The sequence below is a fragment of the Arachis ipaensis genome, chromosome B5, assembly GCF_059453495.1.
Source record: "Arachis ipaensis isolate K30076 ecotype BB chromosome B5, ASM5945349v1, whole genome shotgun sequence".
NCBI lineage: Eukaryota > Viridiplantae > Streptophyta > Magnoliopsida > Fabales > Fabaceae > Arachis > Arachis ipaensis.
Window position 1 is genome coordinate 122,869,097 of NC_142440.1, and position 13,587 is coordinate 122,882,683.

Sequence of the window (13,587 nt, forward strand, 5' to 3'; positions counted from 1 at the left end):
GATTCCGGAACAGACCAGATTACTGAAGCTCATCAAAGCTCAACCGTACTCTGAAAACCTAGAGAATAGAAGTCCATGAAGGGTTATCCGCATGATTTTATCATTGGTGATCCCTCCCAAGGTGTTTCAACAAGATCCTCAACCAAGAAGCAATCCGAACAAAGCAATTTTGCTTTCTTGTCTCAAATGGAGCCTAACAATGTGAAGCAAGCTCTTGAAAACCCCTCTTGGATCAAAGCCATACAAGAAGAGCTAGCTCAATTTGACAAGAATGAGGTTTGGACACTAGCCTCATCCGAATGGTAAGAAGGTAACGGGTACTAAGTGGGTTTTCAAAAATAAATTGGGTGATGATGGTAAAGTTGTTCGTAACAAGGCTAGATTAGTGGCCCAAGGTTATGATCAAGAAGAGGGTATTGATTTTGATGAGTCTTTTGCTCCGTTAGCAAGAATGGAAGCAATTAGGTTACTTCTTGCCTATGCCGCCCATAAAGGTTTTAAAATGTTCCAAATGGATGTCAAATGTGCTTTCCTTAATGGCTTTATAGATAGAGAAGTGTTTGTGGCACAATGCTGCGGGGAAATCGTGATCATTCATTCCTTGGTAACGCCGCTAAAGACTTAATACGCACGTTCATAATCTTAATTCTTTGTCACAACTTCGCACAACTAACCAGCAAGTGCACTGGGTCATCCAAGTAATAAACCTTACGTGAGTAAGGGTCGATCCCACGAAGATTGTCGGCTTAAAGCAAGCTATGGTCATCTTGCAAATCTCAGTCAGGCAGATTCAAATGGTTATGGTGAATTGATAATTAAAATATAATTAAAATATAAAATAGGATAGAGATACTTATGTAATTCATTGGTGAGAGTTTCAGATAAGCGTATAGAGATGCTTTTGTTCCTCCTAAACCTCTGCTTTCCTGCTGTCTTCATCCAATCATACATACTCCTTTCCATGGCAAGCTGTATGTAGAGCATCACCGTCGTCAATGGCTACATCCCGTCCTCTCAATGAAAATGGTCTAAAATGCGCTGTCACCGCACGGGTATTCATCTGTCGGTTCTCGATCATACTGGAATATGATTCAGTAATTCTTTTGCGTCTGTCACTACGCCCAGCACTCGCGAGTTTGAAGCTCGTCACAGCCATCCCTTCCCAGATCCTATTCGGAATACCACAGACAAGGTTTAGACTTTTTGGATCTCAAGAATGGCCGCCAATATGCTAGCCTATACCACGAAGACTCTGATCTCACGATCAGAAGGCTAAGAGATACACATTCAAGCTTGTTTATATGTAGAACGGAAGTGTTTGTCAGGCACGCGTTCATAAGTGAGAATGATGATGAGCGTCACATAATCATCACATTCATCATGTTCTTATGTGCGAATGAATATCTTAGAGAAGAAATAGGCTTGAATTGAATAGAAAAACAATAGTACTTTGCATTAATTCGTGAGGAACAGCAGAGCTCCACACCTTAATCTATGGTGTGTAGAAACTCTACCGTTGAAAATACATAAGTGATGAAGGTCCAGGCATGGCCGAATGGCCAGCCCCCTAAACGTGATCAAAGGATCAAAAGATAATCCAAAAGATCTAAAAATAATAGTAAAAAGTTCTATTTATACTAAACTAGTTACTAGGGTTTACAGATATAAGTAAATGATGTAGAAATCCACTTCCGGGCCCACTTGGTGTGTGCTTGGGCTGAGCATTGAAGCTTTCACGTGTAGAGGTCTTCCTTCGAGTTAAACGCCAGTTTGTAACCCGTTTCTGGCGTTTAACTCTGCTTTGCAGCCTGTTTCTGACTCTAGAATAGGGCAGAGAGCTGGCGTTGAACGCCAGGTTGCATCGTCTAAACTCGGGCAAAATATGGACTATTATATATTGATGGATAGCCCTAGATGTCTACTTTCCAACGCAATTGAGAGCGCGCCATTTGAACTCCTTTAACTCCAGAAAATCCACTTTGAGTGCAGAGAGGTCAGAATCCAACAGCATCTGCAGTCCTTCTTCAGCCTCTGAATCAGATTTTTGCTCAAGTCCCTCAATTTCAGCCAGAAAATACCTGAAATCACAAAAAAACACACAAACTCATAGTAAAGTCCAGATATGTGATTTTTTATTAAAAACTAATAAAAATATACTAAAAAGTAACTAAATCATACTAAAAACTATGTAAAAATAATGCCAAAAAGCGTATAAATTATCCGCTCATCACAACACCAAACTTAAATTGTTGCTTGTCCCCAAGCAACTGAAAATCAAATAGGATAAAAAGAAGAGAATATACTATAAATTCCAAAATATCAATGAAACTTAGCTCCAATCAGATGAGCGGGACTAGTAGCTTTTTGCCTCTTGAATAGTTTTGGCATCTCACTTTATCCATTGAAGTTCAGAATGATTGGCATCTATAGGAACTTAGATTTTAGATAGTGTTATTGATTCTCCTAGTTTAGTATGTTGATTCTTGAACACAGCTACTTTATGAGTCTTGGCCGTGGCCCTAAGCACTTTGTTTTCCAGTATTACCACCGGATACATAAATGCCACAGACACATAACTGGGTGAACCTTTTCAGATTGTGACTCAGCTTTGCTAGAGTCCCCAATTAGAGGTGTCCAGGGTTCTTAAGCACACTCTTCTTTTTGCTTTGGACCTCGACTTTAACCGCTCAGTCTCAAGTTTTCACTTGACACCTTCACGCCACAAGCACATGGTTAGGGACAGCTTGGTTTAGCCGCTTAGGCCAGGATTTTATTCCTTTAGGCCCTTCTATCCCTTAATGCTCAAAGCCTTGGATCCTTTTTACCCTTGCCTTTTGGTTTTAAGGGTTATTGTCTTTTTGCTCTTGCCTTTTAGTTTAAAGAGCTTTTGGCTTTTTCTGCTTGCTTTTTCTTTTTCTTTTTCTTATTTTTTTGCCATTTTTTTCTTCTTTTTTTTTCGCAAGCTTTTGTATTCACTGCTTTTTCTTGCTTCAAAAATCAATTTTATGATTTTTCAGATTATCAATAACATTTCTCCTTTTTCATCATTCTTTCAAGAGCCAACATATTTAACATTCATAAACCTCAATATCAAAAGACATATGCACTGTTCAAGAATTCATTCAGAAAACAAAAAGTATTGTCACCATATCAAAATAATTAAACCAATTTCAAGGATGAATTCAAAACCATGTACTTCTTGTTCTTTTATTTTTAGAACAGTTTTCATTTAAGAGAGGTGATGGATTCATAGGACATTCATAGCTTTAAGACATAGACACTTAAACACTAATGATCATGTAATAAAGACACAAACATAAATAAACATGAAGCATAGTAAACGAAAAACATGAAAATAAGAACAAGGAGATTAAGGAACGGGTCCACCTTAGTGAGGGTGGCGTCTTCCTCTTCTTGAAGAACCAATGGTGCTCTTGAGCTCCTCTATGTCTCTTCCTTGTCTTTGTTGCTCCTCCCTCATAGCACTTTGATCTTCTCTAATCTCATGGAGGGTGATGGAGTGCTCTTGGTGCTCCATCCTTAGTTGTCCCATGTTGGAGCTTAATTCTCCTAGGGAAGTGTTGATTTGCTCCCAATAGTTTTGTGGATGGAAGTGCATCCCTTGAGGCATCTCAGGGATTTCATGGTGAGGAATTTCCTCATGCTCTTGTTGAGGTCCATGATCTCTTGTTTGCTCCATCCTTTTCTTAGTGATGGGCTTGTCCTTTTCAATGAGGATGTCTCCCTCTATGTCAATTCCAGCCGAATTGCAGAGGTGACAAATGAAGTGAGGAAAGGCTAACCTTGCCAAAGTGGAGGACTTGTCAGCCACCTTGTAGAGTTCTTGAGGTATAATCTCATGAACTTCCACTTCCTCCCCAATCATGATACTATGGATCATGATGGCCCGGTCTATAGTAACTTCAGACCGGTTACTAGTAGGAATGATTGAGCGTTGAGTAAACTCCAACCATCCTCTAGCTACAGGCTTAAGGTCCGGTCTTCTCAATTGAACCGGCTTGCCTCTTGAGTCAACTTTCCATTGAGCTCCTTCTACACATATGTCCATGAGGACTTGGTCCAACCTTTGATCAAAGTTGACCCTTCTAGTGTAGGGGCGTGCGTTTTCTTCCATCATTGGCAAGTTGAACGCCAGCCTTACATTTTCCGGACTGAAATCTAAGTATTTTCCCCGAACCATGGTAAGCCAATGCTTTAGATTCGGGTTCACACTTTGATCATGGTTCCTAGTGATCCATGCGGTTGCATAGAACTCTTGAACCATTAAGATCCCGACTTGTTGAATAGGGTTGGTGAGAACTTCCCAACCTCTTCTTCGGATCTCATGTTGGATCTTCGGATACTCATTCTTTTTTAGCTTGAAAGGAACCTCAGGGATCACTTTCTTCTTGGCCGCAACTTCATAGAAGTGGTCTTGATGGACCTTTGAGATGAATCTCTCCATCTTCCATGACTCAGAGGTGGAAGCAATTGCCTTCCCTTTCCTCTTTCTTGAGGTTTCTCTTGTCTTAGGTGCCATTGATGGTTATGGAAAAACAAAAAGCTATGCTTTTACCACACCAAACTTAAAATGTTTGCTCGTCCCCGAGCAAAAGAAGAAGAAAGAAAGAAGGAGAAGAAGAAGAAGAATGGAGGAGAGGGAGAGAGGTGTGTATTTGGCCAAGGGGGAGAAGAAAGGGTTGTGTTGTGAGAAAATGAAGAAGAAAAGAGGGGTTTATATAGGAGTGGGGGAGGGTTTAGGGTTCGGCCATTAGGGTTGGGTTTGGGAGGGAAAAGAGTTTTAATTTTGGAGGTAGGTGGGGTTTTTTTTTTTTTTTTTGGGAAGAGAGGATGGATATGAATGGTGAAGAGGTGATGAGAAAGAGTGATTGAGTTGATTGGTGAAGGGTATTTGTGGAAGAGAGTTATGAAAAGGTGTGAAGAGGAGAGAAGAAAAGGTGGGGATCCTGTGGGGTCAAGGACTTAACATCCCTGCTCCAATTAGGCGTGTAAAACGCCTTTAGTATGCATGTCTGGCGTTAAACGCCAGCTTGCTACTTGTTTCTGGCGTTTAACGCCACTTCCATGCTCTGTTCTGGCGTTAAACGCCAGTCTAGTGCTTGTTTCTGGCCTTTAACGCCAGCTTGATGTTTCTTTCTGGCGTTAAACGCCAGTTTGATGCTCCTTACTGGCGTTTAAATGCCAGTAAGTTCTTCCTCCAGGGTGAGCTATTTTTAAATCTATTTTTCATTCTGTTTTTGATTTTTCAGTAGTTTTTGTGACTCCACATGATCATCAACCTAAAAAAAACATAAAATAACAATAGAAAATAAATAGATATAATTAAATAACATTGGGTTGCCTCCCAACAAGCCCTTCTTTAATGTCAATAGCTTAACAGTGAGCTCTCATGTTGCCTCACAGATGTTCAGAGCATTGTTGGAACCTCCCAACACCAAACTTAGAGTTTGAATGTGGGGGTTCAAGACTAAACTTAGAGTTTGGTTGTGGCCTCCCAACACCAAACTTAAAGTTTGACTGTGGGGGCTTTGGTTGACTCTGCAGTGAGAGAAGCTTTTCATGCTTACTCTCCATGGTTACAGAAAGAGATCCTTGAGTTTTAAACACAAGGTTGTCCTCATTCAGTTGAAGGAACAATTCTCCTCTGTCCACATCAATCACAGCTTTTGCTGTGGCTAGGAAAGGTCTTCCAAGGATGATGGATTCATCCTCATCCTTCCCAGTGTCTAGGATTATGAAATTAGCAGGGATGTAAAGGCCTTCAACCTTTACTAAAACGTCCTCTACTAATCCATAAGCCTGTTTTCTTGAGTTGTCTGCCATCTCTAATGAGATTCTGGCAGCTTGCACCTCAAAGATCCCAAGTTTCTCCATTACAGACAGTGGCATAAGGTTAATGCCTGACCCCAGGTCACACAGAGCCTTTTCAAAGGTCATGGTGCCTATGTTACAGGGTATTAAGAATTTACCAGGATCATGTTCTTTTGAGGTAATTTTTGCCTATCCAATGTATTTAGTTCATTGGTGAGCAAGGGAGGTTCATCTTCCTAAGTCTCATTACCAAATAATTTGGTATTCAGCTTCAGGATTGCACCAAGGTATTTAGCAACTTGCTCTTCAGTAATGTCTTCATCCTCTTTAGAGGATGAATACTCATCAGAGCTCATGAAGGGCAAAAGGAGGTTCAATGGAATCTCTATGGTCTCTAGATGAGCCTTAGATTCCTTTGGTTCCTCAAAGGGAAACTCCTTATTGGTCACTGAGCGTCCCAGGAGGTCTTCCTCACTAGGATTCACGTCCTCCTCCTCCTCTCTGGGTTCGGCCACACCAAGTAAGGTACTGGCCTTGCACTCTCTTTTTGGATTCTCTTCTGTATTGCTTGGGAGAGTACTAGGAGGGATTTCAGTGACTCTTTTACTCAGCTAGCCCACTTGTGCCTCCAAATTTCTAATGGAGGACCTTGTTTCATTCATGAAACTTAAAGTGGCCTTAGATAGATCAGATACTATATTTGCTAAGCTAGATGGATTCTGCTCAGAATTCTCTGTCTGTTGCTGAGTGGATGATGGAAAAGGCTTGCTATTGCTAAACCTGTTTCTTCTTCCATTATTAAAGCCTTATTGAGACTTTTGTTGATCCTTCCATGAGAAATTTGGATGATTTCTCCATGAGGGATTATAGGTATTCCCATAGGGTTCTCCCATGTAATTCACCTCTGCTATTGCAGGGTTCTCAGGATCATAAGCTTCTTCTTCAGAAGATGCCTCTTGAGTACTGTTGGATGCAGCTTGCAATCCATTCAGACTCTGAGAAATCATATTGACTTGCTGAGTCAATATTTTATTCTGAGTTAATATGGCATTCAGAGTATCAATTTCAAGGACTCCCTTCCTTTGAGGCGTCCCATTACTCACAGGATTCCTTTCAGAAGTGTACATGAACTGGTTATTTGCAACCATGTCAATGAGTTCTTAAGCTTCTGCAGGTATTTTCTTTAGGTGAATGGATCCACCTGCAGAATGGTCCAATGACATCTTTGATAATTCAGACAGACCATCATAGAATATATCCAAGATGGTCCATTCTGAAAGCATGTCAGAAGGACACTTTTTGGTCAGTTACTTATATCTCTCCCAAGCTTCATAGAGGGATTCACCTTCTTTCTGTTTGAAGGTTTGAACATCCACTCTAAGTTTGCTAAGCTTTTGAGAAGGAAAGAACTTGGCTAAGAAAGCCGTGACCAGCTTATCCCAAGAGTTCAGGATATCTTTAAGTTGAGAGTCTAACCATATTCTAGCTCTATCTCTTACAACAAACAGGAAAATCATAAGCCTGTAGACCTCGGAGTCAACCCCATTGGTCTTAACAGTATCACAGATCTGCAAGAATTCAGTTAAGAACTGAAAAGGATCTTCAGATGGAAGTCCATGAAACTTACAGTTCTGTTGCATCAGAGAAATTAATTGAGGCTTTAGCTCAAAATTGTTTGCTCCAATGGCAGGGATTGAGATGCTTCTTCCATGTAAATTGGAAGTTGGTGCAGTAAAGTCACCAAGCATCTTCCTTGCATTGTTATTATTTTCGGCCATGTCTCCTTCTTTTTCGAAAATTTTTGTCAGATTTTCTCCAAAGAGTTGTGCTTTAGCTTCCCTTAACTTTCTCTTCAGAGTCCTTTCAGGTTCAGGATCAGCTTCAACAAGAATGTTCTTATCCTTGTTCCTGCTCATATGAAAAAGAAGAAAACAGAAAATAATAGGGATCCTCTTTGCCACAGTAGAGAGGTTCCCTTATGTGAGTAGAAGAAGAAAAGAATAGAAGAAGAGAAATTCGAGCACCAAGAAGAGAGGGTTCAAATTTTGAGATGAAGAGAAGTGTTAGTAGATAAATAAATAATTAGAAGGAGGTGAGAGAGAAGAATTTTTGAAAATAATTGAAAAGAAAAGAAAAATATTTTTGTTTTTAATTTAAAATTAAAGTTAAAATTCGAAAATTAAGCAAGGAAAATAAAACTAAATCAAATTAAAATTTAAAACAAATAGTTAATTAAAGAGGAATTTTGAAAAAGAGGAAGGTGATTTTCGAAAATTTAAATAGAGAATTAGTTAGGTAGTTTTGAAAAAGATATGATTGAAATGGTAAACTTTTAAATCAAACAAAAAGTTAAGTAGTTAATAAAAAAATTTTGAAAATCAAATTTTGAAAAGATAAGAGGTTAGAAAAGGTTTTGAAATTGATTTTGAAAAAGATGTGATTGACATTTATTTTGAAAAAGATTTGAAAAAGAAATTTAAAAAGATTTGATTTTGAAAATTAAGGTTGGTTACTTGACTAACAAGAAACAAAAAGATATGATTTTAAAATTTAAAGATTGAACCTTTCTTACTAGGCAAGTAACAAACTTAAAATTTTTGAATCAATCACATTAATTGTTAGTAAAGATTTTGAAGTTATAAAACAAAATAAGAAAAAGATTTTTGAAAATCAATTTGAAATTTTCAAAAATATGAAAGAAAAAATGAAAAAGATTTGATTTTTGAAAAAGATAGAATTTTTAAATTGAAAATTTGATTTGACTCATAAGAAACAACTAGATTTTAAAATTTTTTTTGAAAAAGTCAACTCAAATTTTTGAATTTTATGAGATGAGAAAGGGAAAGATATTTTTTTGATTTTTGAATTTTTAATGATGAGAGAGAAAAACATCAAAAAGACTCAATGCATGAAAATTTTGGATCAAAACAAATGATGCATGCAAGAACACTATGAATGTCAAGATGAACACCAAGAACACTTTGAATTTCAAGATGAACACTAAGAACTTATTTTTGAAAATTTTTAAGAAAAGAAAAACATGCAAGACACCAAACTTAGAAATTTTCAATAATTGGATACTAACAAATTGAAAATGCATATGAAAAAAACAAGATGCAACACACAACAAGAAAATATGAAGATCAAATAAGAGGATTCATCAAGAACAACTTGAAGATCATGAAGAATGCAATGCATGAATTTTCGAAAAATGCAAGAAAGAGATAAACATGCAATTGACACCAAACTTATAAATTGACAATAGACTCAAACAAGAAACACAAAATTATTTTTGGTTTTATGATTTTATTATATTTTTTTTGTAATTTTTTTTCAAAAATTAATTGGAAAAAGAAAAATAAGGATTTCAAAATTTCTAATGAGAATTCCAAGAATCATGCAATGTTAGTCTAAAGCTCCAGTCCAGGAATTAGACATGGCTTACTAGCCAGCCAAGCTTTCAGTGAAAGCTCCGGTCCAAAATACTAGACATGGCTAATGGCCAGCCAAGCTTCAGCAGATACAAATCAGTCATAAAACAGCTGATTAGATGAGAGTCCAAGGACTCTTGCCATGATAAGTGGAAGCCTCAATCCAAAAATTTAGACATGGCTTGACAGCCAGCCAGGCTTCAACAAATCATGAAGAAACTCTAGAATTCATCCTTTAAAAATTCTGAAGACATAGAATAATTTAATTTTTTTAAGATATTTTTTTTTTGAAAATTTTTTTTGAAAATAAAAATAAAAATAATAAAAACAAAAAGCTTAAAGTTAAAATAAAATTTACTTAATCTGAGCAACAAGATGAACCGTCAGTTGTCCAAACTCGAACAATCCCCGGCAACGGCGCCAAAAACTTAGTGTTGTTGCCAGACCAAACTTGGCACTATTGTTGCTGGAAACAAATGTGAAATTGTTGTTCGTTCCCTCCCCGGCAACGGCACCAAAAACTTGGTGTGGGAAATCGTGATCATTCATTCCTTGGTAATGGCGCTAAAGACTTAATATGCACATTCATAATCTTAATTCTTTGTCACAACTTCGCACAACTAACCAGCAAGTGCACTAGGTCGTCCAAGTAATAAACCTTACGTGAGTAAGGGTCGATCCCACGGAGATTGTCGGCTTAAAGCAAGCTATGGTCATCTTGCAAATCTCAGTCAGGCAGATTCAAATGGTTATGGTGAATTGATAATTAAAATACAATTAAAATATAAAATAGGATAGAGATACTTATGTAATTCATTGGTGAGAGTTTCAGATAAGCGTATAGAGATGCTTTTGTTCCTCCTGAACCTCTGCTTTCCTGCTATCTTCATCCAATCATTCCTACTCCTTTCCATGGCAAGCTGTATGTAGGGCATCACCGTCGTCAATGGCTACAACCCGTCCTCTCAGTGAAAATGGTGCAAAATGCGCTGTCACCGCACAGCTATTCATCTGTCGGTTCTCGATCATACTGGAATAGGATTCAATAATCCTTTTGTGTCTGTCACTATGCCCAGCACTCGCGAGTTTGAAGCTCGTCATAGCCATCCCTTCCCAGATCCTACTCGGAATACCACAGACAAGGTTTAGACTTTCCGGATCTCAAGAATGGCTGCCAATATGCTAGCCTATACCACGAAGACTCTGATCTCACGATCAGAAGGCTAAGAGATACACAATCAAGCTTGTTTACATGTAGAATGCAAGTGTTTGTCAGGCACGCGTTCATAAGTGAGAATGATGATGAGCGTCACATAATCATCACATTCATCATGTTCTTGTTTGCGAATGAATATCTTAGAGAAGAAATAGGCTTTAATTGAATAGAAAAACAATAGTACTTTGCATTAATTCATGAGGAACAGCAGCGCTCCACACCTTAATCTATGGTGTGTAGAAACTCTACCGTTGAAAATACATAAGTGATGAAGGTCCAGGCATGGCCGAATGGCCAACCCCCTAAACGTGATCAAAGGATCAAAAGATAATCCAAAAGATCTAAAAACAATAGTAAAATGTTCTATTTATACTAAACTAGTTACTAGGGTTTACAGAGATAATTAAATGATGTAGAAATCCACTTCTGGGCCCACTTGGTGTGTGCTTGGGCTGAGCATTGAAGCTTTCACATGTAGAGGTCTTCCTTGGAGTTAAACGCTAGTTTGTAACCTGTTTCTGGTATTTAACTCTGCTTTGCAACCTCTTTCTGGTGTTTAACTCCAGAATAGGGCAGAGAGCTAGCGCTAAACGTAAATTTGCGTCATCTAAACTCGGATAAAGTATGGAATATTATATATTGCTGGAAAGCCCTAGATCTCTACTTTCCAACGCAATTGAGAGAACGCCATTTGGACTCTTATAGCTCCAGAAAATCCACTTTGAGTGCAGGGAGGTCAGAATCCAACAGTATCTGCAGTCCTTCTTCAGCCTCTGAATCAGATTTTTGCTCAGGTCCCTCAATTTCAGCCAGAAAATACCTGAAATCACAGAAAAATACAGAAATTCATATTAAAGTCTAGAAATGTGATTTTTTATTAAAAACTAATAAAAATATACTAAAAAGTAACTAAATCATACTAAAAACTATGTAAAAATAATGCCAAAAAGCGTATAAATTATCCGCTCATCACACAACCCCCCGGTTTTGAAAATAAAGAATTTCCAAATCATGTTTTCAAGCTTTCAAAGGCTCTTTATGGTCTTAGGCAAGCTCCAAGAGCTTGGTATGAAAGGCTTAGTGCCTTCTTATTGGAAAATCACTTTCAAAGGGGTACCACCGATACTACTTTATTTATTAAAGTATCTAGTGATGATATTCTTCTTATTCAAGTTTATGTGGATGATATAGTGTTTGGATCGGCCAATGAATCCTTGTGTGAAGAGTTTGGAAAACTCATGACTAGTGAGTTTGAAATGAGTTTAATGGGAGAACTAATATTCTTTCTTGGTCTCCAAATTAAACAAACTCCTAGTGGCACTTTTATTCACCAAGGAAAATATGCTAAAGAATTAATCAAGAAATTTGGCGTAGAAAATTCTAAACCTATGGGAACACCAATGCATCCAAACACTAAGCTTGAAAAAGATGATTATGGCAAAGATGTGGATGAAACACGGTATAGAGGAATGATAGGTTTACTCATGTATCTTACCTCCTCTAGACCGGACATTGTTCAAAGTGTGGGTGTATGTTCAAGATTTCAATCTCACCCAAAAGAATCCCACCTTTCGGCCGTAAAAAGAATCATTAGATACATTAAGGGAACTTGTGATTATGGCTTATGGTATCCTAGAACTAATGACTTTTGTGCAGTAGGGTTTTCTGATGCAGATTATGCGGGAGATCGGGTGGATAGAAGGAGCACATCTGGCATGTGTTGCTTCCTTGGAAGCTCACTAAATATGTGGTCAAGCAAGAAACAAGCCACAGTATCTCTATCAACAGCCGAAGCTGAATATATATCTGCCTTTGCTTGTTGTTCACCATTAATTTGGTTAAAAACTCAGTTGGAGGATTACAAATTAAAGATCAATAGTATACCTTTATTTTGTGACAATATGAGTGCTATTAACATCTCTAAAAATCCTGTTCTGCACTCAAGAACTAAGAACATTGAAATTAAATATCATTTTATTAGAGAACATGTGCAAAAGGGTACTATTGATATTCAATTTGTGAAATCCGAAGAACAACTTGTTGATATTTTCACTAAACCTTTGTGTGAGGATAGATTCTGTTCACTAAGGAACAGCTTCGGTATGTTGGATTTGAATTCAGTTGATAATTTGTGAATTTTGATGAATCTGTTGGTTTTGTCTCGTAGGTAAGCATGAGACAAAATTAAGGACATGATGAACTGGCCATGATACAGTGGGAGACTGATTCGGATATTAATGATCATGGGCCCCACCAAATCCTCTTTGACCTCATTCATAATCCTAACCCGTTTTGAGTTCCTCAATTGTTAATCATACTTTTTGAGAAGTTGTCATATCAAATCTTGTAGGAAGGAGCAATTGTCAAATCATAATCTTTTCTCCCACCTTTCCCTTGATTCTAGGAGCTAATCCCTATTTTTTTAATTTTTAAAATGTTTTCATATTGATAACCGCGCTCTTAATAGCCCATTACTCACCAAATTCTCTCTCCACTCAGCATTAAATGCTGTTATAACCTCCCACCTCTCTCCAACCTCTTTGGTCACCCTCTCATCTTCCATCACTTCTCTTCATTTTCATAACATGAAAAAGAAGGTAGTGATAAACCACTATTTTATGGTTTATCTTGTGCTAATTTGAGTGGTTTTTATCAAGCCTTTGCACACTTATTCATACAATTTGCATGATTTTACAATCCCTTCCTAGTTTTGTTCTTTGATTGAAAACTTGCTTCCTAAGCCTTTAAATTATATATATTTTTATCCCCATTTCTACCATTCGATGCCATGATCTGTGTGTTAAGTGTTTCCAGGCTTATTAGGACAGGAATGGCTTAGAGGATGGAGAGGAAGCTTGCAAAAATGGAAGGAGCACAAGAAATAGAGGAGACAACCAGCGAGCAGCGACGGACGCACGTACCTGACGCATGCACATGGATTGGATATTTGCACGGCGACGCGTGCGCGTGCCTGACGCATACGCGTGATAACGGAAATCACCAAACGATGCGTACGTGTGACTGACGCGTACGCATGACATGCGCTACCTGCAGAAAATGCTGGGGGCGATTTTGGGCCACGTTTGGACCCAGTTTTCGGCCCAGAAA

The 13,587-nt window shown here is 38.0% G+C and overlaps 1 non-coding gene across 1 annotated transcript; it reads left to right on the forward strand.

Moving 5' to 3' along the window:
* The first annotated feature begins 7,109 nt into the window (after positions 1-7,109).
* Positions 7,110-7,217, forward strand: LOC148565632 (small nucleolar RNA R71). Its single transcript, XR_015883985.1, has one exon. It is a non-coding gene; the product is annotated as a small nucleolar RNA R71 (small nucleolar RNA).
* The last annotated feature ends 6,370 nt before the right edge of the window (positions 7,218-13,587 follow it).